Below are 17,955 nucleotides of genomic sequence, written 5' to 3'. Positions count from 1 at the left end.
TGTTGAATACCTCTAGTCACAGGATATAGGATGCCCACTACCTTAGAAGACAGTCTATTTTGTGGGTTCATTTCCCCTTACTTAAACCAAATTCTGCCTCCACGGAATGCTTGTTCTGATCTTTGGAACTAGAAAAAGTAAGTCTAACCCCATTTCCTATGTCACCACCCTTGAAATGTGGGAAAATAAACATGGAATGCTCAGAAAATATTCTCACTCTCTAGTTTCCACTTGTGAAGGGAGAGCTGATTCTCCCTAAAGTTAAATTCCTCAAGGGCATGAGGTCAGAGGCAGGGTGGGCTATCACCTGGGTGCTTGGGCCCGGTTCCCAGGCCACCTGGGGCAGAGGGAAGCTATGTGGTGGAGACTCACGGAGGGACGCAGACGGAAGTGCACAGGTGGCCCGGGAGAGGGGCCCACGTGAAGCAAGGGGGGCGGTCATTGCGGAGGGTGCGGTGTATGTGAGGCACGCTCTGGCTGTCTGCCTAGGACAAGCCTGAGTTCCAGCGTTTCTGGGCTGATTCAATGCTTCCTCCATCCCCAAAGGAATCCCCTGTATAGCTCTCCAGGCCAGACCCCTGGATCCCTGGGAATGCTGTCTGACAGCTGTGTGAGTGCAGCCGTGGCTCCTGTACCAGGTGCCAGCTGGGCGTGCCCTGGGAGCCACCGCTTGGGATGTCAGAGGCGAGCTGCTGCAGCCGCCCTTCCGTCAGCAGGAAGCCCAGCCGCAAACACTTGGACAGGAAGCCCCGGCGCTGGCCAGCTGAGCGAGCTCTGGTTTCTCCCGCGTCTGAGGCTTTGGCCCGGCGAGGAGGGAGGCGAGCCAGGTGCTGCAGCCGGGCAGCAATGACAGCTCCACCTCAGAGTGGGGATATGGGTTCAAGGGTGTGAGCAGAAAAGCATCGTGGAGGCTGGGCCAGAGGAGGTGCTTCCTGGAGGAAGGGTGAGGGAGTGGGGAACACAATGTCTAGCAGAGCTGGGCCAGCTGGCTGAGGATCTGCAAAGACTCTTTTGTGATGGTTCCAGACAGAACATGTTCCCTTGGGTTCAGACCTCCAGCATCAACTCACACCAGCTCCAATCTCCGGGCTGCCTCCACCTCCAAGAAAACACAGGATCATCTCTTGGGGTGGGATGTCCACACATTCCCAGCTTGAAAACGACTCCTCTCAGGGAAAAATTCTTTTGTAACATACCAAGCTTCATTCTGAGTGAATTAATAAAATATGGAGTGTGCTCAGCTGGGGACAAAGGCAATTTCACATTCAAGGCTGATAATTTTGTTTCTGAGTGCTACATGTGACGATCTTCAAGGCAGTCTATGTATGCATACAACCACCCCAAGGACCCCCAGAATTTGTAGAGTGATTCAGTTTTTCACAAGTCACTCAGGGACTTTCCCCCCAACATTTGGGTCTCACAACCTGTAGGCCAGTAAGAGATGACTGGTATCTGAGGACCAGAAGGTAAGTAGGTCGGCTCAAGGTCCCACAGGCCAGCAACGGCAGAGCCAGAAGCACTCCATGACTTCTGATGCTCTGGAAAGAGACCTAGACGATTACTTTCCAAGGGCCTGAGTATCTCCTACCCTGCCCTGGACTATGTGCCTTCAAGCACAGGCGCATGGTGGGCAGGGTGGTGCTCTGGGCTGGAATCTGTTCCTGATAGCCCATGGCTTTGTCCAAACCTCCTCCTGGGTGAATCCTGTCTGTGGCTTTAGTTGCTCTCCTTGGCATCCCCAAAACTTTTTATTTGTGCCATTTTATTTTATTTTTTTAAAAAATGTTTTTTTGGTGTAGGCCATTTTTAGAGTCTTTATTGAATTTGCTACAATATTACCTCTGTTTCATGTTTCTTTATCATTATTATTATTATTTGGTCATGAGGCATGTGGGAATCTTAGTTTCCTGACCAAGGACTGAACCCTCACCCCCTGCATTGGAAGGTGAAGTCTTAGCCACCAAATCACCAGGGAAGTCCCTGTGCCATTTTAATAATCTAGATTTCATCTATAGTCAATGCCTCTGTAATTCTGATTCTAGACCAGAGGTAGGCAATTTTTTCTAAAAAATGCTAGATGGTAAATACTTTAAGTTTGTGGCCCGTTTGGTCTCTGTTGCAGTTGCTCAACTTTGCAGTTGTTGGTGCAGAAGCAACATAGACATGTCATCAAATAGGGTGGCTATGGTCCAATAAAACTTTATTCACAAAAACAGGCAGTGGGCTGGATTTGGTAGTTAAACTGTAGTTGGCTGACCTCTGCTTTAGAGCTCCTTGAAGACAAAGACTCATTTGTTCTTATACAACCACAACTGCTCTCCCCACTCTCTGCACCCACATTGTGTTGACTATGTTTATATGTTTATACTTTGACCTTAATAGGAATTCAGTGTTAATGAATGAATACATGAATGAGTTTCAAATGAAACCATTGTAGAACTTGTTAGGTTTCAATTCAGATCCTCATCTAGAAGCAATATGATATTGTTAAGCCTAAGTTCATTGGGAGGAAGGCTTCCCTGGTGGCTGAGATGGTAAAGAATCTGCCTGCCAATGCAGGAGACGCAAGTTCGATTCCTGGGTTGGGAAGATCCCCTGGAGAAAGGAATGGCTACCCACTCCAGTATTCTTGCCTGGGAAATCCCATGGACAGAGGGGCCTGGTGAGCTACAGTCCATGGGGTCTTAAAGAGTCAGACACAACTGAGCAACTAACACTTTCACTTTCATTGGGAAGAATTTGAAGGCTCTGGTTTAAACACCAATTCTGCAACTTTCTAGCTATAAAAACGTGGGCATGTCAGCTACTCTATCTCAATCTTAGTTCTCAGGCTGCCCATATGAGATATAGGGTGATAACTACCTCAAAGCATTGCTGTGGGATAAATAGAGAATGCACGGAAAGCTGGGGACCCAGTGCTGAACAGACAGTAAGTGCTGAAGAAATGGTGACAGCGCTCCTAGAAGGAAGTGGTGTTACTGCTGGAAGCCGAACTGGGCCTCAGCACCCACCTCTGACACATGAGAGGACATTGTAAGAATAAGTGGAAAGATAGCCCTTGGCCTGGAAAAAGTAGGATCATGTAGACCCAGGTACTTTTGCAGAAGTCTCCCATGTGGCTCTCCCATAAGCATCCTAAACTCACAGTCTAGAACAGACCTCCTCATCTTTTTCCTCCACTTCCTAAGCTGCTCTATTTTTGTAAAGTCTTTATTGAATTTGTTGCAATATTGCTTCTGTTTTATATTTTAGTGTTTTGGCTGCATGTGGGATCGACCCCTCACTCCCTGCACTGAAAGGCAAAGTCTTAAGCACTGGACGGCCAAGGAAGTCAACTTGCTCTTCTGTCTCCATCTCTCCAGATCCCAAGTCAAAAATCTGCAGATCATCTGCAGATGAGGCTTGCTCCCTCCTATCCCAAGACCAGCAGCCACCAAAGAGCCACCCTCTCCTCGCGATACCCCTCCTGTCACAGTCTTACACCTATACAGTTGCAGTAGCTGCTTCCAGTGGCTCACAACTCCATCCATTCAACCACTATGCTGTTAAGTTTATGCTTCAAAATATACATTTACCTTGTCCCTTGCAGCTTCTAAAATCTCCAATGCTTCCCCATTCATGGTAGACCAAAGTCCAGTTTCTTAGCCAGAGCTGTTCTCCACTGATCTCTGTTGGTCTCTCCAGCTTCATCCCTTAGCATCCTTTGCTTGCCATGCCACTTGTCCTAGCCTCACAGATGAACTTCACTCTATGCATTCTCCTCTTTTGTATTTTTATGTTGTTAGGCACTTCTACCTTCTCATACCCCAGAATTCCCATCCTCTCCAAAATGTCACAAATCAGTCATTAAATGCTATCTTGTAGCCCTAGAGTTTTTAAACACGGTATTTAAAGGTACTTCACTCAGTTCTAGTTTGGGACTTAGCTCTGCGAAAATTTGTGCCATTGGTATATTAAAGCATCTGATACATAAGTTCCCTCTTAGTCAATTAAAAGAGAACTTATATATCAGATGCTCTCTGTCTAGAAGCATCCCTGGTACATCCAGAAAAGAAATGTGCTGGCATTGGGCTTATGGATCAGCTCGCTAACAGTAAACGCGAGGCTTCCAATCCAGTAGAATAATGATGCGGCCAGTGTGTGTGCTATGTGACCAAACTGTTCTTCCAGAGTTCCTCTGATGTCACAGAGGGCTCCTCCCAGCAGCAAAAGAAACTGTCACTGTGACCAATCATGAATTCAACACTGTAACGGAGTAGACGTCCCCCACATCCTCTGCTTTATCTTCCCCTCTGAAGTACCTAGATGACAGTATTTGATGCACATTTCCTGAGTTGTGTGGCAGATATGAAAACCCCCCACTGCATGGAAGATGTTGACTACTTGACTATCATGAGCACACAGCCCCAGGCTTCCTGGAGCCTAAGGATGGATAAGGTTAACCTTGTGACCCCACCGTGTTCCTTCATCATCAGCCCGTCAGACACTTGTGCACAAACTGATTCTGAGACTGCTCTCCCTCACTTGGCCTTTAAATACGCTTTGCTGAAACCGTAAGGGGAGCTCAGGGATTTTTAGAGGATGAGCCACCTGTCTTCTTGTGGCGCCCTGCAGTAAATCTTTCTCTGCTCCAAACTCTGACATTTCAGTTTGTTTGGCCTCACTGTGCGTTAGTCACATGAACTTGAGCTAACAGCATGATCAGCAGCTGGTTCTCGGACTCCTACAACTTCAAAGCCTGGTGAGCTTGGAATGAAGGATGAGGCCTCCAGGGTACAGGAAATGGATGGGTGAAAAATCACATGGACGTTCTTGACTTTCTGGCGATGGGTGATAGCAGCTCTCCTCAACCTTGGAAATGGCCTCAAGTGGAAACACCCAGGACTGGTCCATATTGGTCCCCTCTGGACCTCTCTGCTCCACCCCAACTTCATCCCTGATCTTACCTGCTACCCACTCGAGGCTTATTGGAATCCTCTTGCTTCTCCTGCTCTCCTAAGAATAGGGAACCAGGACATGGTGCTTCACATGGTATTGATGGGACTTTCAGCCCCATCTGTTTGCACACCAGAGTTAGGTAGTCTAGTGGCATTTCCAGAGGCACAAAGGTATTTTCTTTTACAGAGCAATGTAAAAAGGCATAATTCTCAGACATCAGCAAAGTGGGAAACTTCGGTAAATGAATTGAAATCTTTTTCTTAAAAATAAGAGAAAAATGGTTGTTTTTGCTTAAAATATGCTGTTACTAACCTCTCTAATATAAAATTCCTTTTTGGTTTTGAGGTAGTGAAGTGTAATGGACAGAAAATGACATGGAAAAATTTCCCTTAATCAGCTCATCTCTATCTTATAAAATGCTCCTTTTTGATGCTAACTCACCTATACCCTAGGACTGTTAGGAAAAACATTGCTGGTTGGAATTTCTACAGTGCTTTGAATTGTTAGTAAGAAAGAACTGTGAGAGGCATGTCTGGGTTTTAGAAACTTGAAATATTGAAACCTCAGCTTATTAAACAAATGGATGGATTTGGACATGGTAAAATAATATACAACATTGACAAGATGAATATACGATGCATTTAAAATGTGATTAGATATACTGAGGTTTAACTTAGCATTTTAAGTGAACCTTCTGTGGTATAAAGCAGTTATAGGACTTCTCAATATTGTATTGATTGGGATTTGGTTTGTGTTTAAGCAAGGTAGAAGTTTGTTTCTCTTTCATGTAAAAGTTTTGGTGGGTGGTCTGCAGTTGATATCGCCTCCCTAGTATCGGAGATCCGGATTTATTCATTCATTTCATCAATCAGTCAGTTAGTCAGCAAAACTTGTTTAGTACCAATTAGGTACTGGCATTATAGAAGTAGAGGAAGGGAAAAAAAGGACAAACAAAAATCTCTGTCATCATGGACTTTACATTTTGTTGTTCTCTTGGGCATGGCCTTGACCTTATTGCCTGACATGGTAATATCTTTGCATTCTAGACAGCAGTCTAGAGGAAGGAATGAAGAAAGTGGCAAAGAATGCACCTGTGTAATCTCTTAAAACAGGATCTTGGAAGCCACATGACTCTTTTCCCTACATTTCAAGCAATGATTAGTCACGTGGTCCCACCTAACTGCAAGGGAAGCTGGGAAATGTAGTGTTAATTTCAGCTGACCACCATGTGTCCAGGTGAAAGTCTATTATTAAGGAAGAAGGGAAGATAAATAATGGTGGGAGCAGGGGACTACAGGTATCTCCCACAAATAAGACTTGTAATTAAAAAATTCATTTTATTTAATTTGATGTGTTCAAAATATTATTTGTCCAGCATGCAACAAATATAAAAATTATTATTTCACATTGTTTTGTTTTGTTGCTAAGTCTTTGAAATCCAGTGTCTATCTTACCCTTACATCACTTACATTCTCTCATTCACTCCCTACATCTCAGTTTAGATCAGAACATTGCAAGTGTTTAGTAGCCACATTGGATAATGCATCCCTGGAGCCTGGCAACATGAAGTGTGGACCATGGGTCAGAAGCCTCCACAATACTGGGAAGCTTGTTAGAAATGCTGACCCTCAGGCCCCACCCCAGACCTGCTAAACTAGAATCTAAGATCCCCAGGTGACTTGTGTGCATATCAAAGTATGATAGGCACTGTTCTATAAATGTTTCCATGAGAACCTAATAAAAAGTCTAGAGAAAAGAGAAACCACTCCCAGTGAACTCTCTGGAATCAAGTGTGAGAACTGGTCAGACATCATCTCTCCTTTTCCTGATCCCATTAGACTGTTAATTAGACCTTCTAAGAAGGGCGACTTCACTTTCATTTTTCCCTTTCATGCATTGGAGAAGGAAATGGCAACCCACTCCAGTGTTCTTGCCTGGAGAATCCCAGGGACGGTGGAGCCTGGTGGGCTGCCGTCTATGGGGTCGCACAGAGTCGGACACAACTGAAGCGACTTAGCAGCAGCAGCAGCAGCAGCAAGAAGGGACAATTTTAAAGATGTTACATTTAAATTAACAAATTAATTTTATTAATTGACCAAGGGAGAGACTTTAAACAGCAAACATAGTATTGTTGGGTTATGACTGGATATAATTTTCAAGGTTATCCTCCAACACCATGAGCACAGCTTTAAAATACATTAGATTTCTCTCAAGCTTGTTGCCTGATTTTTTTTCCACAGGTTTATTGAGATACAGTTCACAGGCTATACAAGTCACTGATTTCAATTGCATATTTTTTTGTATATTCACAGAGTTGTGCAACCATCACCAAAGTCAATTTCAGAACATTTTCATCATCTTTAAAAGAAACCCTGTGCCTCTTGGCCATTACTCCCCATTTCCTGCTAGCCCTAGGCAATCAGTAGTTCACTTTATGTCACAATAGATCTGCCTATCGGAACATTTCATATAAAGAAGCATACCATCTATAGTCTTTGGTGACTAGCATTTTTCACTTAGCTTACTGTTTTCAAGGTTCCTCTATACTGTAGATGTGCATATGCACTTGCCAAGTCGCTTCAGTTGTGTTTGACTCTTTGAGACCCTATGCACTGTAGCCCGCCAGGCTCCTCTGTCCATTAAATTATCCAGGCAAGAATACTGGAGTGGGTTGCCATGTCCTCCTCCAGGGGATCTTCCCGACCCAAGGACTGAAACCTCATCTCTTACATCTCCTGCATTGGCAGGCAGATTCTTTACCTCTGAGCCACCAGGGAAGCCCCATATTGTAGATGTATCTGTACTTTATTCCTTTTTGTGGCTGAATAATATTTCATGGTATGGATATATCAAATTTTCTTTATCCATTCACAAATTTATAAAGTGTTAATACAAAAGCCAGCAAAAAGGGGGAAAACAGTAAGTAAATCTCAAGGAAATAACAGCTCCTACAGGGTTCAGAGTCACAGAGAGTCAGAATGAAAAAAGAACCTTAAAAATCACTCAGTCCTTTCTTTTCCATGTGGAAAACCTGAGGCCCAGGGTAGGAAAGCCATTTGCCCAGGGTCCCTCAATATCAGGGTTTGAGCTGGAATGAGGTCCAGATTGTCCTGACTCCAAGTCCCTGCCACCACCTGCATCCAGGATCTCGGGGGTCCTCTCCAAGGTGGGAACAGTAGTCCCTAGTGACAGCAGGAAAAGGTACAAGTCTTCTATCTCAGTCTTGGTCTCTATTTTAGAGAACTGTTCTGAGTTCAGAGCCCCAAGGTGGGTTTGTAGTTACTTCTGGAGAGCTGTTTAGCAGCACTGGTACTAGGAAGTTTGTCTGATATTCTAGAACTCTCTCCACTGCACCTGCAGCCACTTCTCTCAATCATCAGAAAGAATGTATGAAAAACGCAGGAACCAAGTGCATCACAGCTGGAACAGACTTCACACCATCCGCTCAGGCATGAGCTTGTGATGTGGCGGGTGGGAGTCTGTTCCCTTTCAGCCTCCATCAAGGAGATGGGGCCATGGCTTTCACCTATTTGGGAATTCTTCTAAATTAGGAAGATGGTTTGCATGCTGGGTAGTCAAAAACAACAGGTGTCCACAACAGTTATAAATCTAGTGTTCTCAAATAAGAAATAAATGGGAAGCTCTCTCTCATCAAACAATGCCAGGGTTGGGCACTGACTTGGAAGTTATTTGAAACAAGAGTGAGTATCCTTCTAGGGGCATGTGTTCCCTTCTGACTGTCTCTCAGAGAGACAAAGGCAAGTTGAGTGGCCAACCAGGGTCCAACGGGTGATGAGCCCAGGCAGGGCCAAGACTCTGGGTCATGTGAGAAACAGCAGAGGTAACACAGGCCGTTTAACCCTGAGAAGAGTCAGGCTCTGGCGAATGGGAGAGTGTATTCTCCTGTCTTTAAATATTGGAGGAGCTGCCAAGGAGTCAAGGTGGTTGGGGGAGGGGGTAGGCAAGACTAGAGTTGAGAAGTGTGAGATTACAAGGAGGCAGGTTTCAGTTTGATGTGAAGATGATTCTAGCAACCAAAAGTGACCCCCAAGGAACAAGAGTGATTCCAAAGGTGGGGACCTCTCCTCCCCTGGAAGTCTTCAAGCTGGGACGTAGGAGGTCCGTGAATTAGCCTCTAAGATTGTGCTATCCAATGCAGTAGCCACCAACTACATGTGGCTTTTGAGCACATATAGAAATGATGACCTTTTGGATATATTGGCCAAGGCCAGAAGACTGCCCCCTGCAGGCACAGGTTCTTCTTCCAAACTTACCCCATTAGATGAATCCTCCTCCTCAGGGGAGAAGGGAGGCAGGGGTGTGTTTCTCCCAGTGCTACCAGAGTCAGGAGGGGTGGGGGAGTGAAGGTTAGGTGCGCCCAGGCTTGTAAGTCCAGTATAAGCCAGTGTCTAGCATTGTGTGATGGAGAGAGACTGGGGTTATGGATTAGATGCCTGGTGGACCGACCTGTGTAAGCTGTGTCTTCCCACCGGTGCTAGCAATGCCCACATGGGCAAGAACCATGACTGTGCACGCAAGGGCACTTGGCCTTGCTGAATGCAAGCTCAGGCCTTGAAGCAGAGTAGCTATTGTTCGAGTCCTTGACTCGAACTCCAGTCCCACACTCGGTGTCTCACCTAGGACATCCAGCACTGATTTTTGAGGCTGGGCTTTTTCCTGTCTCTTAGCTGCGGGTCTTGTGTCTGAATTCTAGAACTGTGTGATTTCAAAGCCGTTAGAGCTCCCAGATAGCATCTGGGCGTGCTGCAGATTAGGTAACTGGTCTGTAAGAGGGGAAGTGAGGTGGCAGCGAGGAAGAGGGCTGCGATGGGGGGTTGTCCGTGACACATGTGACTTCTGCATCCCGCCCCCACCCTGTCACCACCGCTTCCTAGACCCAGTAATTCAGGAAGGCAGTCTGTCTGGCCAAACGGCAGGAAGTCCGGCCCACTCCCATCCTGGTGGCAGCTGGTTCTATTCTCAGGCCATCAGGGACCACACGCCCTCCGGGCCTGTGATACAAGCCTGGACTGCTCACTTTGGTTCTAGGATCGGCCACATTCGGTCTGTTAGTTGTTTATGTTTTTCTTGCGTTTTGTATCTCTCTGACAACCTCAGGTCATCTCAGGTTCTCATGGAGATCTTCCAGACCCAGCATCTGGGAAGAGACAAGGAAATACTTTTGGGATTTTTGTTATCATACTTTTCCCATTTACTTTATAGTTCATTGTGTACGTGCTAAGTCGCCTCTGTCATATCTGACTGTGTGACGCTGTGGACTGTAGCCTGCCAGACTCCTCTGTCCATGGGATTCTCCAGGCAAGGATACTGGAGTGGGTTGCCATGCTCTCCTCCAGGGAATCTTCCTGATCCAGGGATCAAACCCTCATCTCTTACATCTCCTGCATTTGCAGGCAGGTTCTTTACTACCAGTACCGCCTGGGAAATCCCTTATTGTTCATTAAACGCAACATATTAAGTTTAATATTTTAATGCAAATCTATTTCAAACTCCAAGTATGTGATAATAAAAGAACTTATTTTTTTCTGAAAATACCTTTAAAAACAAATCATCTGTGATGTAGTCAATGGAGTACATATTACAAAATCAGTTTTATCATAAATATATTTGAGCTCAAGTTTCACTAGCCATGAACCAGAAGTGTGATATGCTTATTACTATATTGCCTCTGTATATTGTATTTATCTCATATCCTTTCTGTATATGCAAAATACATTAAATCACTGATTCTAGATAAATCTATTCCTTGGAGAGTAATCAACATGCCAAGAGGATGTTTTTTTATATGAAGAGGAATACAGGCAGATGAGGTTGAGTATACTCACAGTTCATGTTCACAGCACAGATGAGGAACCTCTTCAGAGCTGGAGCCAGACTCCCGGGTTCTCTTCTTAGCTTTGCTGCCATACAGCTGGCAAGCTCCGGCAAGGCAGCTCCCTCTCGGCCACCTCTTCTCCAGCCTCAGGGACAGCTGAGTCGAGTGAGACCTGTCACTAAGAATAGCCTGGGATTACAGGAAAGGTGCTGACCCTATCGCAGGGTGCCATGGTGAATTGTTCTGGGGGGCTCAGTCCCCCAGCATCAGCATGGGTTACCCCCATCATGTGCCAGGAGTGTGCTATTAAAAGGCCTCCTGCATCTGACTGTCCATAACCTCTGTCCTACCATGCAGTTGGGTGAGATCTCTCCCAAGCTGTGAGCTTGACAATTTTTAGCCAAAAAAAAAGAAGAAGAAGGAAAAACAAACAAACAAACCAGTCAGTCCAGATTGGCCTTGCACCCTGTCTTATTTGCTGATGAAGCAGCCTTTCTTGCACACAAACTTTTGAAACCTACCTCTTCACAGGAGATCCATCTTAAGGAGATAAGCTTTAGCATTGAAAATTCTCTCTTTCCATCTTTGCTTGGCGGTTTGTTCTCGTTTATTCCAGGCCCTAAACTTCAGCCTGATTTGTGCTGTCTGAATATTTGTGTTAAGCAGTCAACCTGGACTTCATCAGAATGGCAGCCTTTTAGGGAACCAGTTGTAGGGCTAATGTCTGGGATTTCAAAGAGCGTGCACTTCAAGGTTCTGACCTGTGCTCCAGAAGGGTAAAGGTTGGCACTAGAAGCTGCCATCTTTATGGGGGATACTAAGCAAATGGGGTTTTCTCCTAAAGCAGCCGAAAGGGGCCAGCAGCAATTCAGAGAAAACTAAGTGGGGCCCGAAGCTGCACTCACCACCTAGTGTCTCTTACTTCTCCTGAGCGTCTGCATGCTCCAGGAGAGTATTTCTGGAACATGTACTATCAACTCTGCACTGAGGGCTGAGGGGGGCAGACCTAATACGAGTATTACCGCGAGAGTGCTAGTGGCTCCTTCCCAGCTTCGTCTCGTGGGTTCAGACACCCAAGCCTGACCTGTCTGCCAGCAGAAGGGGCCTGGCCTTTGTGTGGCTACAATCCCAGTACCTGAAGAACCTGGACCAAACTGAGGATTTTGCCTTTAGTCCCCCACGTCCCCCCTAGCACTAGAACTCTGTCCCAAACCCCACTCTTAGCCCAGGCAGCTGCCGAATCTCTTGCCACTTTCTCGAATGTTCTCTGTGTCTTCAGCTAGGGTTCTGTTCCGGTCTGGATGGTCACGAGCTCTCACTGAACAGCCCAGCTTGGATGCTGGCTACTGCCAGCGTTCTGCTGGCCCTGCAAACAGGTAAGACTGGTGCAGACTCCTCATTTCCCAGCCCCCTCAACCTGCTTCCATTTCTGTGACACTCTCCAGCTCCTCCTCCACTCAGCATCCAGCTAGGAACCTGACAATCAGCTTAGATCATTCCCTCCTTGGTCCATCATCCAATTAAATCTAATTCTCTCACTCTCAAAAATACTGATTTCTCTCCATTTCCACTGTTACAACCTTAGTTCAACCACCTGTAGCTGTCTTGCTCACCACTGCAGTCTCAGCTTCCAGCAAAGGACCTGTCAAGTGGTTGCTCATAATATTTGTTGAATCGATGAGTGAGAGTGAGTGAACCAGTGTAGACCGTCCATGGTGATCTATCTAGTCTTATCTCTCCCCTCTCTCCTGACACCAGTCCTGAACTCCTTTCGGCTCCCTGTCCATCCACCTCTTTTGGAAGACTTCTCTTGTCCTCCCGTCTGAATGAGATGGCTTCTCTGTGCCTCAGAGCACCACACGCCCAGCCCGTTTCTATAGAGCATGTGTCCCACGGCATTGGCGTGTGTGTGTGTATCAGTTGTTCTCACTTGACAGTTCCACGAAGCAGCATCTGTGTCTCACTAGTCATTGGATTCCCAGCACTCAGCACACAGGAGGGGATCCTCATGCCTTTGTTGACTAACTAAAGATCTAGAAACGCCTGCTTCCCCACCTGACCCCTTACCACCCTCATGTTTCCCCCCATTTCTCACGCCATCCTCCCAGATTTTGGCACTGGTCTGATGTGCAGTGTGGTCTAGGAGTCTCAGGACAGTGCCACTGGAGTCTCTATCTGGGAACACCTATCCCTGTTCTTGTCCTGTACTAGGGTGTCCTAACCTGCACAGTGGGGTGTGCTTTTCTGCTTCTAACCTCCCAGAGTCTATCCAGAGCTCATACCCTGTTCTGGCATTTTCTGACCGGATCTCCTGTGGTGTTTTGTGTTAGGCTGATGCCTTCACTGGGCCATGAACCCCCAAGCAGGGTGACATCTAATTCATGTCTGACCACTCTTCCCCGTACCCCCAGCACTCAGAACTAGGGCCTGTTGGTGCATAAAATGTTCCCAGGAAAGGGCAGATGGTGCCCTTGGATAGATCAGAGGCTGAGGGACTCAGGGAGGAGTGGGGTTCTGGGAGTTAGGATGACTGGAGGGAAGCCCCAGAGGTGAGAAGGGAGAGGAGTAAAGGGGAGCTATTTCTCCCCAAGAGTGTGGGCGGAGGATGAGACGATGTGGCAGGGCCAGCAGGGGAACAAGGCGTGTATGGAGGAAGGGAGATGGCAGAGCAGATAGTCGGCCTCAGCACCCGTTACATATGCCCAAGCCTCCTCCCCCGTCCCAGGGCAGCCAACTGACGGGCCTGTGCCCACAGAGCTGTGCCCGTGAGGGCTGTCTGCATGTGTCTCTTCTCGGCCACAGTGGCTCTTGCTCTCCCCATATGATGTAAAAGGCTTCACATCCTTTGTTGTGCTAAAAATCCAGTCAGAGAAATGCTTAGAGAAATGTTTTCTGTCTCCTCTACTAAGGATGTGAAGCAAAGGTTAGTTGTCTTCACCACTACCACCACTGCCATCCCCTCGCCATTTCTCACATCTCTGTCCCCAAGTATTCACCTTTATTATCTCATTTTGATCATCACAGTTGCCATTATTTACACTTCCTGGTTAAAGACACAGAAATTCAGAGAGGCTGAAGGGCTAACCCCAACCCCAGGTCACACAGCTAGCCTTGCGGGGTGGTGGTGGTTTGGATTGAGAAACATGCTCTGGAATTCCTCTGAGAAAGTGTGGGCTGGGGCACAGCCCAAATCTACTTGTGTACACATGGAGTGTGCCCGTCTTGGTTTCCTCCGTGCACATCTGTGTCTGTTCACACCTCTGCACATCTGGGGGTGCATGTACGGTTCAGGAAGAGCCTTTGCAGGTGTGGATGTGTGGAACCGCACGGGGGGCAGCCTCGGAGTTGCAGGCGCATATGAAGGTGGCCTGGACTCCTACACGCGCGTGCACACAGGCACTCTTCCCCTTCTCAGATGTCTTGGCTGAGGGTTTGACAACTGAAACCCAGCTGCGTTCTGGCCGGGAAACATCCACAGTGGAAACCTAGGAGGAGCTGACAGTCCCTAAAGAGGGGTTCCACACGCTGCCAGCAAGCGCTCCTGGCCCGCTGCCTAATTCCCTGCAAATGCTCTTTAAATCTGTTTCTAATTTGGACTCTGCCATCCCCTGCCCCCACCCAGCCCTCCCTGCTCTCCCGGCTTGCCTCAAACTTGCAGTCAAATTATGCTGAATAATGGCTGCAGAATGGGGAGAGTGCTAAAGGTCGCCAGTGGGCTGTTTCAGGGTGTAATAATGTCACATTTTAATTTACGCGGGGAACGGTGAGGGGATCAAAACCAATAAATTTTGGCTGCACTTGCAACCTCAGCCAATGGTTAACTCCTGCAGGTCATGCCACTTCTAGGGAAGAAATTACTAACTGTCATACCCTACGATCCACAGTGCTGGAGAAAACCCATGTGCATTTGTACAGATGCAAAACATGGCATTTTCATCTGCGAGGGGACGTGGACTTGGAGACTTGCAGCATCAACAAGGATCTCTCCGGTTGTCCCAGCATCACCCAGATGTTCAGCGTATTCAGATTCTAAAACAAAATATGTCTCCCATATATTTTGCAGTCCTGTGAAGTATTCAACATCGGGATGACCCAGATCCATGGGAAAGTGTATACAAAGCGGAGTGAGAAGAGTCAAGAGCAGAGTTGTATGTACACATTGATGGCAGCTCTGAAAGCTTATTTACAGGCGAGAATGGTGGGGAGGGGCCACTGGGAGACATCTGTTGGAACTGGATTTGTGTGGAGGGGCTGGGGATGTGATAGGTGATGCAGCATGAATTCTTGGAAGGCAGAGGGCTTGCTTTACTGACCCATTATGGTCCCTTGAGGACCAATGCAGTCCAGAGATCAGAAGGTCTAGAGATTGTTCTCACCTGTGCTACATGGCCAGGTTGACAGGGAAATCATGGGCAGGAGGAAGCCGTGGGTTGTCGGTGTCTGGAGGTCTTTGCTAAAGAGGTTGTGGTCATGGTGATCTGGTGAGAGCCCCTTGCCTTCCCCCCAGAATCCTGAGAGTCTACAACTGGCGTGTGCTCCAGGGGCCTGGCGCGCTGCCCATCCTTCAGCTGGCTCTGCAACTGAGGGAAGGTGGGATTTGCAGTCCTGGGGGCCACTGCTGGGAAGCTGTGAGGCTGTCAAGACTCTGGAGCGCACACTGCTCCATCTGGCTGGAAAGGAAGTGGGAGGGGGTGAAGCTGCTCTGGGTTGAACGACACCTTGAGGGGTTGTGTTCCCCACTCCCGCCACACACCAGACAAGCGGCCACCAGGATGCCTTGGGAAGAAAGAGGAGGATGGGCCCACATGTCTGCAGTGCCCCGGGCCTGTCTCTGATTTCATCTCTCAAGGCACTTCCCTTTCATATCCTTCTCCTTTTTAAACGGTTGCCATTTATTTAGTTGTCTGTGGTACTTAAGACTTTGCATATGTCAAAGCCTCATTTAATCCTCAGAACACACCTGCAAGGTAAGTGTGGCAGAGATGGCTAACCTTCAGCCGAAATCCCTACTTCCCGTTCTTTAGGGTTGAGTTCTTTCTGGAAGTAGCTGCTCATTCAGGGACCACAGTTTCCAGCTTTGGAGCTAGTTGCACCCAGAGAACTGGGTTCTGACCAGGGGGTGGTGAGCAGAAGTGAGTTGCTCCACTACAGAGCCTGGCCCATGAAAACCTCCCAGGAAGCCCTCTCTAAACTCTGTCCCCTTCTGCCTGCATGGAATAGGGGCAAGCCCCAGATGGCCTTGGAAACCACAGATTTAAAATGACAGAACATCTGTCAGCCTATGTGAAAAAAGATTGCTCAGTCACTATGTTCCCTGCTCAGTCCTGAGCAAGATGTAAATTTATACCCTATTGTTTCCAAGCCCTTAGACTATTGGGAGTCTTTTGTTATAGCAGTGAATCCTCCCTAAGTATACTAATTAATTAGGAATTCCCATTTCCATTTTACAGATGAGAAAACTGAGACTCAGGAAAATAAATTGCCTAAGGTCACATATTCAGTACTAGCAGGGTCACCATGCAAGTCTAGCCCTCTCTGGTTTCATGCTCTAGTCTTATGAGTTTCCCTAAGTATGTTCCACAGAACACTACTAATGCAACAAAGACACCCCAAAACATCTATGTCGAATAAGTTTGGGAAATGCCAACTTAAAGAGAGTAGGCTTCTTCTTGCAGCTCTTTGAAGGATGTTTATATGCTAATGACCTCTGAGATTCACCACCATGAGGGCTGGCAGGCAGGGAGTAGGGGTTTCCCAATCTTTGAGACCACAGAAGCCTTTTCTCTACAGAGGTTTGTTGAGAGGAGCACGCTGGGAGCACACGTTGGAAAAGGTTGAACTTCAGTATGCTCCCCATTATGGGTTGGATTGTGTCTCGCTACTAGCCCTTCAAAAAGAGATACTGACATCTTAATACCCCGTACCTCAGAATATGACCTTATTTGGAAATAGAGTCTTTGCAGATTTAAGCAAGCTAAGATGAGGTCTTTGGGTGGACCCTAATTCAATATAACTGGTGTCCTTGTAAAAAGGGAAATCTGAATACAGACAGGAACAGAGGGAAGAGAGTAGGAAGACACTGAGATGTGCCAAGAGAATGCTGTGGAAGGGCAGAGGACAGGAGAGATCCATCTCCAAATGAAGGAGAACCTAGCATCACCAGCAAACACCAGGAGCTAGCGGAGGCGGGGGAGGACTCTCCCCTAGAGCTGACAGGCAGAGAGCGGCCCTGCCAACAGCACCTTGATCTCAGACTTCTAGCCTCCAAAACTGAGAAAGAGTACATTTCTGTTGTTTTTAGGTGCCTGGTTGGTGGCACTTAGTCCTGGGAAATGAATACACTGCCTCAAGCTCCTTTCAAAACTGAAGTTCCTTGACATCGGTACCTTACAGATGGGGCTTCCTTGGTAACTCAGATGGTAAAGAATCCACCTGCAATGCGGGAGACCCAGGTTCAATCTCTGGGGTGGGAAGATCCCCTGGCGAAGGGAATGGCTGTTCCACTCCAGTATCCGTGCCTGGGAAATCCCAAGGACAGAGGATCCTGGCAGGTGTCCATGGGGTCCCATGAAGTCAGACATGACTGAGTGACTAACACTTTCATCTTACAGATAACCATCAACATGACTAACCAAGGTGGCTTCAGTTTACCAAAATTTAGATGGAGGAAAAGAGAGGTGGGAGGGACAAGTGGCTGCTAAGAGCTTCAGCCTTGATGCCAGGCTCTGCACCCCATTTTGACTGCCTGATCTCTCTACACACAGTTTGTTCTTTTGGAAGGTGGGCAAGACTCACACTCACTTCAGAGATTGAGGGGAGAGTTAAATGAATTAACACACTTACAATATCTAGACTAGTACCTGACAGACAGCCAGTGTCCATTCCTTTAAAGTTATCCAGGCAGTGGACTTCCCTGGTGGTCTAGTGGCTAAAAATCTGCCTTCCAATGCAGGGGACATGGATTTGATCCCTGTTTGGGGAACTAAGGTCCCACATGCTGTAATGAAGGCCTGGCACAGCCATAAGTAAATAAATAAATATTCAAAATTATCTAGGCAGGATGGCATGGTAACTGGGCGAGGTGGAGTGGCAGATGGTGGAGTGGGAAGGTCAATCTGTGTTTGAATTAAAACTCTGCTTTTTACCAATGATAATACCTGGTAGGTAAGCTTGCTTAGCTT

The 17,955-nt window shown here is 47.1% G+C and overlaps 1 long non-coding RNA gene across 1 annotated transcript; it reads right to left on the bottom strand.

The window, feature by feature from the left end:
• Positions 1 to 230: 230 nt before the first annotated feature.
• On the bottom strand, positions 231 to 4,144 carry LOC145539472 (uncharacterized). Its single transcript, XR_014077842.1, has 2 exons — positions 3,576 to 4,144; positions 231 to 1,207 (listed from the first exon to the last, which is right to left on the bottom strand). It is a non-coding gene; the product is annotated as an uncharacterized LOC145539472 (long non-coding RNA).
• Positions 4,145 to 17,955: the final 13,811 nt, after the last annotated feature.

This window comes from Giraffa tippelskirchi, chromosome 2, assembly GCF_054371585.1.
Source record: "Giraffa tippelskirchi isolate mGirTip1 chromosome 2, T2T-mGirTip1v1.2.pri, whole genome shotgun sequence".
Taxonomy (NCBI): Eukaryota; Metazoa; Chordata; class Mammalia; order Artiodactyla; family Giraffidae; genus Giraffa; species Giraffa tippelskirchi.
The sequence above is the reverse complement of the archived record's forward strand: the minus strand, read 5'-3'. Positions and strand labels throughout refer to the sequence as shown.